The sequence below is a fragment of the Bombus vosnesenskii genome, unplaced genomic scaffold, assembly GCF_011952255.1.
Source record: "Bombus vosnesenskii isolate JDL3184/JDL3185 unplaced genomic scaffold, Bvos_JDL3184-5_v1.1 scf7180000013315, whole genome shotgun sequence".
Lineage (NCBI taxonomy): Eukaryota > Metazoa > Arthropoda > Insecta > Hymenoptera > Apidae > Bombus > Bombus vosnesenskii.
In genome coordinates, this window is record NW_022882961.1 from 1,141,208 (window position 1) to 1,155,795 (window position 14,588).

The following is a 14,588-nucleotide window of genomic DNA, read 5'->3' on the forward strand; positions in this document are numbered from 1 at the left end:
GATAAATTCCAAAGGGTACGAAGGTCGAGACCAATATCGTTCATCCGGAGCAACGTTGTTGGCCTGACCATTCGTCTGTTCGTTGGATTCTCGCCTTTTTTATCTCTCTCTCTCTCTCTCTCTCTCTCTCTGCCTGACTTTGGTACACGTAGAGAGTGGACGCAGCAGCAACTTTTTAAAAAGCGAAACACCGCTACCTTCGAAATGGGCAATTTTAGCCGGGAAAAGGTTTTTTTGACCCGACTACTTTCGGACCCTGTTTTTTACTCGAAATACGAGTCCGTGGACCTTGTCGAAACTGAAAAGAACGGCAAGATAGAGAAAATGAAAAAATACAAACGCAGAAACTTTTTTAATCCTTACTTGGCCAACTGAAACGCTTACCGAAGTTCGACGTTTTAATATTCAAAAAGCTTTTGCATAAATTTTGTAAAGATATCCGTGCAATGAGGTAACGTTGCGAACGTAACGTATAATATCCAACATTACCGCGATACTTCGCTAAAGAAGAAAACGTCGTTGCACATTAGGGTTAAGAGGACTTTAGAACATATTTTTCGTGAAAGACGGCTCCGAGTGGAGCGTAAGTAACAATAACGCCGAGAGGCAATTGGAATCGATCGGCCAAGGGACAATTACGAAAATAAAGCGTCGAACACAACGGCATCGGCTGTAAACTGGGGCTCGCGTCGGTGAAATCTTGGTAGAGTTGGTCGGAGACATCCGCAGGCCCGCGACGCGAGGCTTACGCTACTGAAAAGAGACTTCTGGATTCTCAGAGCGTGCCTGGTAAATAATAATACGTCGTTGCTAATGGAAACCTACTTCGCGTTGGCTTCTCCAGAGTAGGTTTCGCGAAAGGGAGAAGTGTGTCATGCACAAAAGCCTTTTCCAAATCGTCTTAAAGCTTTGTCACTATTATCATAATGATGTCAGATGCCTCTTTTTCTTTCTTTTCTCTCCCTTTTTTTTTTTTTTTTTTTTTTTTATTACGAAGGAACAAAGAGAGTTCTATTTTAGAAGCATTACAATTGCATTTCCATCGTGAGAAGAAGGATGCGGCATAACCAAAGCGAATGTTCGACCCTTGCTGCGTTCCTTGGGTCGTTCTCGATCGAATCACTTTCATTCGATATCGCTGGAAAATTTCTCGTGTTTCGGGAAAATATGAAAACATCTCGCTCTCGCGCCGTAGACTTTCTTAATCCCGTTGTTCTCGTTTCCTCTGTGAGTCTCCCTTAATCGCGTTGTCCATACGACGAGATTGCGAGATTTAGAAAAAAGCGAAGTTGACCACGAGAGGCACGTGTAACATCCATTTTCAGTCGCGTAGATCCGAGGAGAACAACAGGATTAACAGCCACGCGTTGAAAGCTTTCCTTTCGATCGAAACGAAAGCGAGATCGAGATGGAAAAAATTCGAGGATCGCGACAAACTTACCCCGGCTACGCTATCGCGATCTATGATAAAATAATAATTACGAATTCTACGGAAGGAGGATGGGTGTAAGAAAGTTTGAGAAAGCTGGAAAGTTCATCGAGAGACTCGGAAAAATCTCAGTAATTACTGGTTTTCCGGCGTAGACGTCGGCAGACATTTGGGAGAAAGTTTTGGGAAGAGCGGGGAATTGGATTTTCGGATGGAAGCGTGCTCGCAGACACAATGAGATCAGTTGGTTCAATTAAGTAGAAGGATACTGTCGTTGAACGGGGCTACATAGCAGAGTCTACACGAACCTGGAGCTCCGAAGAGAAGACCATTCCCCTCCGACGCCTCCTCCTCGGCTAGTCGGGTCCCGAGTCGGCGTAGACACAACCGGTTTCCGCGGTGTTCACCCGCTTTTTGAGAAAAAATTGAACCAGTTTGTAAAACGAAAAAAGCTCTCCCCACCAGCCGCGTAGACGCCCCTCCTCTATCCCTTTACTCGGATTGCCGCGGAGACTCATGGGAACCGAAGCGATTCCAAGCGTCCCGGAATCCGATGCGCATCAAATGAAAAAGCCTCCAACGTTGCCAAGATTTTGACCCCCTCTCTCTTTTCCCGCTTCATCCTTCGTTTCTGCGCCTCTCCCACGACCGAAAGAAAGAGAGAAAGAAACTAAAACCACCTTTCGCCTTTCCCCTTTTTTCCTTCCCTCCGATTTTTTCGTACGCGCCACGAACGAAGCACCGCGGCAGAAAAAATGCGCCGCACGAGAAAACCGCGAAGGTGTTGCTCTGTGTGACGCGGCGGTACCAAAATGTCGGAGCAGCCTGGTAGACGTGCGAGTGCGTAAGACGCGAAAACGCGAAGGCTTACGCGGCCTATCGTGAAACAACACACCGCGGTCCTGAATACGTTCTAGGGAAGAGCGTGGTTGCAACGTAGGCCGCCTCGAGGCTTCCTGGCAGGGACTATTGATTTTCGAATTGGTTCAAAATTTCCATAATACCACGACGGCTGAGAGGGTACGCCGAAGCGCGGTTTCGGGTAGAGGGGGGTGAGTGGAGAAGGAGGAACAGAGACAGCGACGGGCAGGAGAAACAGACGGGGGCCGGAGGAGAGAAAACAGAGAAAGAGAAGAGAGACGTGTACGGCGAGTACAGTCGTACACTGTTATAGATAGAAGGAGAGACCGATGCAGGGAAAACCATGAGGGGAAGAGAGATATAGAGAACGAGAGGGAGAGATAGAACGAAAGAAGGGGAGGAAGAAGAAGGGTGGAAGCCGAATGCACGTCAGAGGGTGAGTCGCCACGGCCTCGGACGGTTTCGAACTTGGCAAAGTTCAGCGGCTCAAAAGAGACACCCCGCACCCACTCCACCCTTTCGAGAGCACCCCACCATGATTCACCCTTCCTCCTTCTTCCCCTGCACCGTTTCTCGCTTCTCCTAGGCTTCTCTCGCCCGTCGGCCAACTTCATTCCTGCACCAACCCCCGCGCACCAACAATTCCCCCACAAACGAACCGAGCATCTCGCGCGCACGTGTACACGTATACGTGTACTATATGTGAGTGTACATGTGCACATCGTCACATACACAAACGCGTTCCCCTTCCTATCTGCACCCTCCTCTGTCATTTGCCGAGCACCTCCGCACAACACGCCGCGCGCTTTCCTCTATGTGTCCGTGTAACAACGATACCGACGACGTGAACGACCGCTCGTTCCTCGTTCCTCGTTGCGTTACATCGTGCTAACGATACCACCGGCAAGGGTATTACCCTCCTTGTCCCGTTCAGCATCGCTTTCCAGAAGGAACGGTGTTTAATGCGTTATCCGAACATCTCGCCCCGGAGACATTCTCTCTTTCTCTCTCTTTCTTTCTCTTTCTCTTTCTCTTCCCCCGCAGCTTTTTCTTTTTTTTTGCTCGTCTCTTCTTCTTCTCTAGTCGCGCGCTTTTTGTCCTGCCTGCAACTTTTGCCTTCGACCTGTACACACGCTTTCAGGACTCATCGTACGATTACCAAGAAATACGCGATTACCGTCTAATTATCCTAGGGGCAGTAAAGCGTACCAATTACAGGATCGAACTACGGTTTCGCTTACCACTCTGTGTCTCGTATATTGAAACACGCGATGCGATTCGACGAAGCTGCCGAGAATCGAAAAACAAACGCGAGCTTTCAAGAATAAAAGCAGAAGCTTCGTTGCTAGTCCGCGCAAAAAAATTTAATCTCTTTCCATTGACGTCGATCGAGGCAACGGATCGGCATTTCTGAAAATTCTCCATACGGATTCTCGTAATTTGCGCGCGAGCGAGATCAAAAGCGTTTCGGCAGAATTCTTGGAGGCCACGAGGCTCGCACAGAGAAGAAGAGAGAAAGCATTGTTGGCCACCGTACCGCGGACAGAATGACGTACGACCAGACGTTGCATTCCTCTCTTTTTACGAATTCCTCCCCCTTTTCCTCCTGCCGCTGTTTCTTCGCTCGGATCCTGCTGCTCCCTTCGCGACAAAGATAAAAAACGAAGAAGAAGAAGAAGAGAAAGACAGAAACAAAATCCTTAAGAAAAAAAAAAAGATATGATAAAGAAATAAAAAGACGGAGAGATGTAAAAAAGGGAGGGAGTGCAGACGAAAAAAGTCGAGTAAGAGAGGATGGAAAGAGGGAAGAAAAAGGTTAGAGTTTCGACTCTGTCCATGGACTCTCGAGTTTTTTTTTTTTTTTTTCGAGATAGGACAGCGAGCCGGTCGTTCGACGGCTACGGGCAGGATCCACTTGAAAAGTGCGCGGTAACTCCGGCAAAAGGGGCATGAATCGTCGAGCGTGCCGTGACATGACCTGTCCTAACTGGACGAATCTCGTACCGTGCACGGCTACCGTGCTCTCTTCTGCACGATCACACTTCGCTCGGGTTACTTCGTTCTACCTCTTCTCTTCGGCCACTTCTCCCACCGAGCCTCGCCTCCGCATCCCTTCTTAACGACGCGTGTTTCGCCAACCGGACCAGCTTTACGCTTAAAACTGTATCCGTATCTCGCCTTCCTTTTGCTTCCTTTATCCCTACTACGGCCAAGTGAAATTGAGCACTAGTTCGCGTTGTAAATGGTTCAGACGCGGCTGACCCCGATGCAGCGCTATGCGATTCTAGATGCCTGTTTTTCGACAAGCAGATCGACCAAACTACTTCGACGATGAATTTAGGATTAGAAGGTTGTTTGCGTGGAATCGTGCGGCACGTACGAAAAGTCGGCGATTCCTTGGAAACCGTGGCGGTATAGTTTGTAATATAGGTCCGAAGGAAAGTTTCGAAAGATTCGTGGTAGTACATTAAATATGTAAGAATGTAGTTGAGAAAAAATGACTGTAGTTTTCCCATGGCGAAATCTACTGGGTAACCTTACATTCCTAGATAATTGAAATAGTATCTTTGTAATCGCGTTATAGGTACGAAAAATTTGCAATTCTTTGGAAATTGCTGCTGCAATTTGTAATACAAAATCGAAGGAAAGTTTGTAAAGTTTCACGGATCTTTAAGCGTATTAAACATGTGAAAAAGTAGTTCAGACATAAATGACCCTAATATACGGTTCTAACTTTAGGATTCCCGCTAGAGCCTTTTATCGATTGCCGTCAAGTTTCTTATAATCGCGACGTTGTTCCCTAGGTTTTTGTCTATCGTTTGCACGAGGAAAAAATCTTGCCAGCGTTTCTCGAAATTTTACTGTACGCTAGAGTAACGGATATTACCTGTAACGCGCGTCTTGCAGCGCATTAACGATCAGACGAGTTGGCAAATTTGCTCGGCAACGACAACGCGTTAACGAGAGGGTCGAGCTAGGCACGTAAATACTTTTCAAGCTCATTAAGTGCACACTGAGAGAGTATGACAATTTTCGCGCTGCTTCTCCACCGGCTATCATCCGTGCAAAAACACACTTACGTTTCAACGTTCACGAGGATTCCCGAGAGCTCGGTGAATTTCAAATTAGATAAAAACCGTAATTCAAAAACCGTTTATAACCACCTACTGATATATTATAAACGCGATTAAAAATACCCTTTCTTTTTGTATTCCTCTTACGAGTAATTATACGCCCTTTTTACGTTTAAAACACTTTGTCAGACGATTTCCTTTAACGCCAGTTTGTACCTATCAAGGTACAAATTAAAATGTTTATAGTACGCAATTGAAAATTACTCGAATCGTTAAAAATTCATACAGCCTAATCTATAAAATTTTTCTGAAGGATTAGGACGCTATAAAACTAACGACAAAGCTAAAACGTAAGAGCAGGAGAGAAGTTGAGATAGATGTGAAAAATTGAATAAACGGAAACAAACATAAATCTAGAAAATTTCAACGAAAAATTACGAGTTGCTTGTTCAAAGAACTCTGGTAATTCTAGCGTCAAAATGAAATACTAGAAAATAATTACACTCGTTAGTGGAAATAACAAGTTCTCAAAATGACCCGACTACGATAAAAAAAGAAAAGGAAAAAAGAGAAAAGGGAGAAACAGGTACAATACCAGCGATGGAGGAAAAGTAAGAACCGATTTGTTAACGAGGTTTCTCGAGGTAATTAACTGGAGGAGGATGCGTACGGGACATATAGGTTTAGTGTGCGAATTAGCCGCATCAACATAATTACAGAACACGCATGCCGTCGTTTATACTTACCGATTGTAATTATAACACATAGAACAAATTGAAGTTTGCTTAACGGTCTAGCCTGCCGACCGACAGTAAATTCAACGACAAGTTAACGTTCCCATGTAGCGCAAAAACTGAACGGCATGTAAACGCCGAATCGATAAATCTATTACGATAAGAGGACGTGTTACAACTTCACCGTTACTCATACGCAACACACACACACACATACACACACACATGTACACACATGAACAAATGCAACAGGACACGCATACACGCATACAATAACGAGTAGAAAAACTTCCGTTAGCTTCCTAACCGGGCAAGTAAAAGGAACGATAGTCCGGCGTGCAGCTTTTTAATTTCCCATTTTCCCGCGGTCGATACACCAAGTTTTTTGCATTTTTTTACATTTTCTTAGCGATCTATCGTGCGAAAGTAAGAAGCACCGTTGCTCGATTTTGCGCCGGTGATTTCGACTCTGGGAACGAAATCACGATTCCTATCAAATTCTTTAGCAAATATAATTGCCATCCTGATACTTTTCCACCTACGCAATCTTTTCCTTTGTTCTCCTGCCAATTTCTGCAGGCTACTCTAATTCTCTTTTCGCGGCTTTACTTTAATTAATTAATTAGTTAATTATAATTAACGAATGCAAACGATACCGAGCTGACGTTGATCAATATAGATTACCATAGAGGCGCGTGGACTCAGAGACGATTCCAGTTACCACCAGCCAGTCTCGACAGCAGACATTAAAGCGTAGTTCTGGTCGAGCAATTTCACTTTTGTCGGTAGCCGAATTACTCTATCCCTTTAAACGTAGCGCGACGAGAAAGAGAAAAGCTTGGAAAGTCGGTCGCAGTCGCGAGGTTGAAAAGGGACCAGGAGAGCCTGCCTTCTTTCTGTGACTCGACGTCAGCTCGAAATCCAGTTTCTTCGTAAAGAAAGAGAAAGAGCCGGAAATTTTCTCAAGCTCGAAGGCTATCCTGTTTTTTGTTCCACGGAATCTTCGAGCTGGTGCAGAGGGGAGAGAGGGAGGGAGGGAGGGAGGGAGGGTATCGTTTGATCGTAGAGGATTTACTCCCGTGACTGAAACAGCGGAGGATATCGCAAAAAGAGCAAAGAAAAGGGGCAAGAATCGAGCACGGTCCACAGGTAGACGCATCGAAATCGAGAGGGGTTGACTGGAATCGAAAGAAACGCACGCACGGTCGGGTTAAAACCGTGGCAGCGAGGTCGCGAAGGCTCGTCGACGACGACCCACTGCCACCCTGTGCGACCGGAGAGCCCACGAGCTCGATTCGAAATCCGAGGAAAAGAAGAAGCCGAGAATCGAACAGGCGAACAGAGGAAGAAAGAGGGAGCGAGAGAAAGAGAGATAAAGAGAGAGAAAGAAAGGAAAAGATATCGAAGAGTAGTAAGGGCTCCTCGTCGTCCTCCCACTCTAAGATCCCGGCTTAGCGACCGGAAAATAAGAATAAAAAGCCCCACGGGATGAGAGGAATTAAAAAACCATAAAAGTACGGTCTACGCCAATGCGATTGGAAACGTTGCGATATAATGTGCGACGTTCCAATAATATCGCCCCGTCCTTGTACTTATTTCGTTTTCTCTCAAGAACAGGGGAAAATTTCAATCTAGAGGCGTGTATATTTTTTGCTGGCAATTTGCAAGTTCGATCGTCTCCCTTGTTGGAAACGACGACAACTACGACGACGACGACGAGGACGACCACGACAACGATTACGACGATATGACGAAGAGGAGAAGACCGAGATTATCCGACGAGAGTAATTTCGTTTGGCGATTAAAATTGAAATGGTGATTCCGTGGGCGAAAGACGCGCGGAAAGTTACGCTGAAAAATTCGATATTTAACGTAGGTATAATATTAACAGTTTTCCAATAAGTGGACAAAAATATCGAGAAAGTATCGGACCGAAGGGAAACTACAATGTATTTACCATGGCTCGGTTCCGAGCAGCGTGTTCCAAACGATGCAACGAATATACGCGGTGCTTTCAATTAACACAAATTTCACACGAGAGCGTCTCGTTCGACTAGTGGCTTCGAAGCACTGGCCAGCGTATCAAGATTCACCGGGCAATTTATTTTGCTGCTATGCGAATGCGAATGACCGGCAGAAGCTCGTGAACACGAGTATCATCAATGTTAAGAGCATCTTAACACAGACTGATGAGAATACGAGGTTAGTTGTATGCAGCTGTCACTGTACTCGATTCGTCGTGTATCGTCGTACGTAGTAGCGTGGAGGCAAGTTACGGTGCAAAAGTCTGGTGGTTTCATTATGCGTGAGACAGAGCGGATACGACTCGTACCAGGGACTGTACTTCGGCGAGACGCGTTTAACCAGTAGGGCTATTTCGAATATTCGTTAAAAAGTATCTCTCGTGCGACTCGACTCTCCTCCATTCAACTCGGTTCAATTCGACTCGGTTCGACTCGGCTCGATTTATGTACGACGATGGAACTAAAAGTCGAAGGGGAAGGAAAAGAGAACAGGCAGACGTACGGACACGAAGTCCTGATCACCGAGATAAAAACGATAAAAACAATTTACGCGAAATGCGAATATAAAGAACGTTCCCCCCGGCGCGTGCATTTACAATTATCGTCGCGATCGCAAACGAGATTCCAGCACGTTTCGGAGCGATCGATCGGAGCGCCGTTCCGACCAGCTCTAGTTACTTTTAACCGTGTGTTCTCGGCGAACGAATGTAATGAAAGAACAAGAAACGGCCGACTAGAAGCGAAAGGAACACACGAAGGGAAGAGCAAAAGCGTAGAAAGAGAAAGAGAAACAAAGACCGGGGCAGCCATGAGCGAGAAATACGAAGGATTGGAAAGGAAAAGAGAAGAAGATGGAATAAAATGGTGAGCCGGCAGAGTGTAGAGTCGTGACGAGGAGGTGAAACAACGTTGGCCTAGGAGAGAAGTTAGAGATGGCAATGTAACAGGCTCTCTATTCGCGCGTAAGCACCGCCGACATACGTGTTTGATCGCGATACACACGGCCAAAAGAGTAGGAAGCCCGTGTGCACACAAATTCCGGGGCTCGTCTGGATCCGACTAGTCGACTGCACGTTTTTCGAAATATAGGAAAGTTATGAAATATCGTGAGCGCCGTGAAACTTTTAATGCGAGGTCCGGTGGCTTGGTCGTCCCCTTCCCCCCTTCTTCCCATTCTCGCTCTCCTCGACAGCCTCTATATAGAATACACCTGGCCGTATAAGCGAGGCTCCTACTACCCCTAGTGTGGCATGGGGTGGCGCGGGTAACTTTTTTATTAAAAAAGTTTTTCGAAATAAAAATCAGACGTTGTCCTGGTGGGGATAGACACGCGGCCCCTTACACGTACACCCACGCTTACTCAAGAATATACAGTAGGCAGGGCCTTCTTCGTCGCGCAACTTTCTGCTCCTATGCACGGACTCGCATTAAGCACACGCATCTGCTCGTAACTCACGATCGTTTATTCATCGCGGGCAAGCGGACGAGGGGTTAGGCTTAAAGAAACATTGTCGAGGGCTATATAGTTTTCGTATTACATCGCTCGGTACACCGAAAAGTCATAGGACTTTGAACCGATGCGATCACGTTCGCGTTTCTCTTATTTCGTTATACCTATAGAAGGGAAGACGAGAAAGGCAGACGTTTCTCTTGGAAATAGATCTGGCCTTTATCGGGCGCGCTCGGCATTTATCCTTGGCGCACAACGCCAAAGTGGAGGAGAAGTCGGCCTGTGTCTTCGGCTGTGGTAACGTTTCTCTGCCATGTAAATAACATTTTTTCCCCGATAGTCGATGCCCGAAACAAACAATCCACTCAACGAGTCCGGCCAGCGAAACATCCGGGGGCACCTCCTCCCTTTTGATATGGGTCAACCAAAACCGCGGCACCGCTAGCCCCTGTGAGGCTTCGCGGCCCCATCCCTCCGTATATCGGCTGTTCGCCGACGAATCCACCGGTGTTCCCTCGCTCGCGCGCACATTGTACATACATACAGACCACGTAGAAACGATCGCTCGCTTGTGCACGTGTACATGTACAGAGAGAGAATGATAGAGTGAGAGAAAGAGAGAGAGAGAGAGGAACGAGAGCAACGAGAGCAAAGGCTGAGAGGACGAAAGCAAAGTGCAACAATCAGAGAAACTGGCTGCGACGGCGCGTGCTGGCGGAGAATTTCCAGCCTGGTGGAGGAGACCGAGGAGGAGAGGCGGAGAAGGAGTGGATGAAAGCACGGACGGAGACGGAGGAGGAAAGAGGGGCGGATATGGAAATCTTCGCCTGGGATCTGACAAAGCAACGCACGCCGATCCATAACAACGAAATGGATTTTTTGGCCCTGCCGGTGCCCATCTGGAAAGAGGAGAGAGGTCGACGGAGGAGATAAGGTGATGCTTAGTGGTGGAAACGGCAATGGAGAGATCGAGGAACGACGGCAGCTGCTTTAAGGCCAGAAAGAGGCAGTATCGGGAGAAGGCTACAAGAAGGCTTCAGAGAAAGTGCCACAATCTTCGAATTAGAGAACAAACTAGACGGCGGCATCTGATTTTTTGTCGTATCATCGTCGAGGTCGTCCGCCCTCTCCCTAGCCCCCGCATTGCTCCCCCACCGCCCCCCTCGCCCGTGGCCTGCAAGGACCAGCACCGCTCTGCCTCGCTTTTTGTAAAATCTCCCATCTTCCACCATTGCCTCTCTCCACCACCACACACACTACCACCATCACCTCTGTCCTTCTCCGTCTTCTCCTCCACCTCCACCTATCTCCTCCGCCTCCACCTCCGTGTCGTTCTAACTCTTCGTTGTCCTGGACTCTCTTCTATGGTGTTTTGTTGGATATATATATATAAGTATATATGTGTATATATATACACATATATATACACCATAGGATACGTGCGCATCGGTCGGAGGTGTCCTGTCGATGTACAGTGGCGGAAAGGCTCGAGTACGATACACTGACTCTGACAGGAGGAAACGTTACACTAATCGGCCGGGATGTCTCTTCGATTTAGCTATTTCGTCCGAGTCAATTTCGTCAAAGGGGGCAAACTTTTTCAACCTGACTCCGAACAAACGCTTTTCTTCCGATCCTTTCCTTTGTATAGCACAACCTAGAATTCGACAGAAGCTCTTCCCTCTGTCGAACGCCAGTGGCATGTGTATACAAAAACTATATTTTCATCGTCTAGAAATCTCTTGAAATTTCATACAACACCCTTGTTCGCAATTTCTCGCATCCCAGCTTAATAACACAATTTCTTGGTATCGAGTGAACTAGAAACTCGAAAAAAGTAAAATCGCGGTAACTAAAAGCTTCGATACTAACCCTTTGACAGCAAAGACAACATACTCGAGTAACCCGGAGCGAGGCAAGTACGAGCCTGAGAGGAGAAATTACAACCTTCGGTGGTCGTTATAAGACTGAATCGAATACATACGTATGTAAGTACATTGTGGCGCATCTACAGGAATCGTCGTAAATAGGCAGGAAGAGACGAGGAGGAACCATTCGAAAACAGCGATCTGTATTTAACCGTGTGAACTTTCATTACGATTTCAATGACGTCCAAGGTAACAAGGCTTGGATCGGTCCAAATATAAATGGCCCGCGATATTATAAAAATATAATGATCCGCGAGGGATTGGCCCGTTTCCGTGTGCCGAAGATACACGGACTAGGCCACGTCCTTCGTCAGACGAGGTTGCTTTCGGGTTAATCCGGTCTCCTCGCTAAAAGCAAGCAAGCGAGACGCGAGCGTGGTTGTCCTTTTCAGAATCTCGCGGGTATCACGTACCCGAGCGAGCCACATACACACTCCCGCCCCCTGCTGTTCCCTCCTCTTCCTCTTGCCGCCCCTTCCTGGGCCAGTGTAGCGGCGCGAGTTGAAAGCTCGAGAGCGGGAAAGAGTACGGGAACTTCCGGTGGAACGATCCAACGAGTCAGGCATTCCGCGGCGGCAAAGTTCGAGCTGGTCGGGCCCGAGGCTCGCTCTTAATGACGCCAGAATCAACGGCGGAAGTGTGCTTTAGAGTTCTCGAGCACGACTCGAAGCGATCGAGTCGAACGAGATCGTTGTTTGCCCTGTGAAGCCGTTTCGTAAACAGCTGCCCGATACTGGTTCGCGATGTTCGCGTTCTCTAGAGCCTGCTCGAGCGGCTTCTTCGGCGAAATGAATTTTAAAAAAGGGGACGACCGTTTAAGTCGACGTTAGAACCGTTTGAACCGAACAGATTTTTAGAGAAAGAAGGAAAAACGATTGCCGTAGAAGTGTAATTGGACGAGAAACGATTTTAAGCGAAGCGAACGCGCAGCTCGAGTCGGGTTATCGTGAAAGAAAGATATACGCTATTGATCGGTGTTAACAACCGGAAGTAATACGATACGCTATTGACACGTTATAAATAAGAAGGGGGCAAGGTAGCGGCGCGCGTGGTTCGCGGAGCTTTTGCATCGTGGCCGGCAATACGATTACGCGCTGGCTCTCGACCGTTTTTTAAATTATACCGTAAATTACACGGCATCGCGTGAGTATCCTAAAGTATTTAATAAGCATGCATACACGTTTGTTTATGCGCCGGGGAACCTCCCCCCTCTTCTTCCACTCTGTTTCGCCGCAGCACTATCGATCCAGAAAAATCCTGTGAACCGAAACGCGGAAACGCGTACATGCAATGACCGATGATCGCATGCCGCAAAAACGCGGCCTGCGAGGATTCCGTTCGATATTTTATGAATCATGGACCGCCAGGCATCGCGCGACATCCTCGCCGCGTTATTCGTGTCAACCATCTGCACGAGTATGTATATATACGTTGTACAACGTCTGATGTTATTTCGTAGTCATCACAGTCATCGTTGTAATCGTGTTCTGTAACTATAGTTGGCAGATGATGTGTCAAGAATCGACTTTTTACCACTTTTACATCTTTTATGTTAAATATGTTTGTTTGCTGTCTTTGCTTATAATCCCACGACGTATACAGCAACAATTAAACAAATGGAAAAGGACAAGAGAAACGCGGACGAAACCTATAAATAACTTGATCACTCGTTGCATATGCTTGTCTTATTCGTTGCTATACTTATCATACAAGAAAATTAACGATTATTAGAAAACATGGTATAATCGAGCGTTTGCTCGACGTTAATGTAGGTAATCCCAACGACATAGAAGGGTTTTTCCCAAGAGTGATATTGGCTGGTTCGAGCACAAGCAGCCGGATTTCCAAAGAATCGGTCGCGTCGTTAAAATGCAACAGGTTTTCGAGACCGGCCGGATGGATCCGAGTTCTCAATCCGCCAGAGCATTCCTCTAGAGAGCAAAGCCTCTCTTCTCCCTTTGCGCGCCAAGACTCCGAATGACCCGTGCCTTTTACAATTTTACTTCGAGTTCGCTACGCTTAATGAGAATAACAACGATGGCCGTCAAACGCCACCCAGAATAGTAGCGTTCCAATTTAGTTCTCGCAACCTTTCCCACTGTCCTAGAAATCCATACGTTCCTCGTACTTTTCGCGTTACGTAACATTTTCGTTTCCCACGATACTTTTGCAATTTTTGTTAACGCCGACGACTTCGTGCCGTTTGTTACTTTCGGACCACGATGTATTCCAATTGTACACGATCGTCGTTAACAGGTCATAAAATCCTGGCAGCGGTATGCGAGATACAATGACCTAGCACTTCTGCTGGCAGACGGTCTGCGAACAATCGACGATGGAATAAAAGGTGTTGCACGATTTCGCTAAGCAAGAAAATCGATCGGCAAAGATAAACTACGTTAAAAATTACCGATTGTTGAAATAACAAGCATACGTTTTACACAACTTTTCCTGGTGGTCAATCGTCTCGCTCTTTTTCATCTATCATAACCGGACGTATCGTATACGAAGGAAGAAAAATACTCGGTCGATATTATTATTCATGAGCTTTTACCATGAACTCTTGCCACCAATTACCATGTATAATTGGAATCAATTATCGATATGCATTGTTAATCCCATTGTATTCCAGCATAGTGCACGTACATAGTGCATAACGCATGTGATCATTAATCTATCTTCGCTAAATATCCTATATCGCGTGTGATTCCGGCATTAATTCACAATCGAAGTGAAATCTATCAAAAACACTGGCCAATAGTAGATCTCGGTCCTTAATATTGTTTCGTAGTAAATGGAATGTCAAATGTTTCGGTGGAATAAGATTCTATTCCACTGACGAATTATAGGAAGGACATATAACACATTTATCAAAAAGTTTTCTCATGTTCCCTATAGTTTCGAAGACAGCGTCAGAGAAACGAATCTCTGAGAGCGAGGGAAAATGAAATTTAAAACTGCTTGGCTAAAAAGATATCCTCGTCCCTTTATCTGATATTCATTGTATAAACGCGTAGAACTTTCATCGAAATCAGCGTAGCGGATGTTCCTTAGTAAATCCTTTGAATAAATCTGGTCACGTGACTAG

The 14,588-nt window shown here is 46.4% G+C and overlaps 1 protein-coding gene across 5 annotated transcripts in view; it reads right to left on the reverse strand.

Annotated features, from left to right (window-relative positions):
- The window catches only part of LOC117235326, a 75,576-nt gene that overhangs the window by 41,624 nt on the left and 19,364 nt on the right, over nucleotides 1-14,588 (reverse strand). Inside the window, exon 1 of one of the 5 annotated variants that reach the window (XM_033497228.1) lies at nucleotides 1,738-2,075. The exons of the other annotated variants lie outside the window; for them this stretch is intronic. The gene's annotated coding sequence lies outside the window, so the exon portion shown is untranslated. Of the gene's footprint in view, nucleotides 1-1,737; nucleotides 2,076-14,588 lie in introns of those variants that run through there. 5 annotated transcript variants of the gene reach the window in all.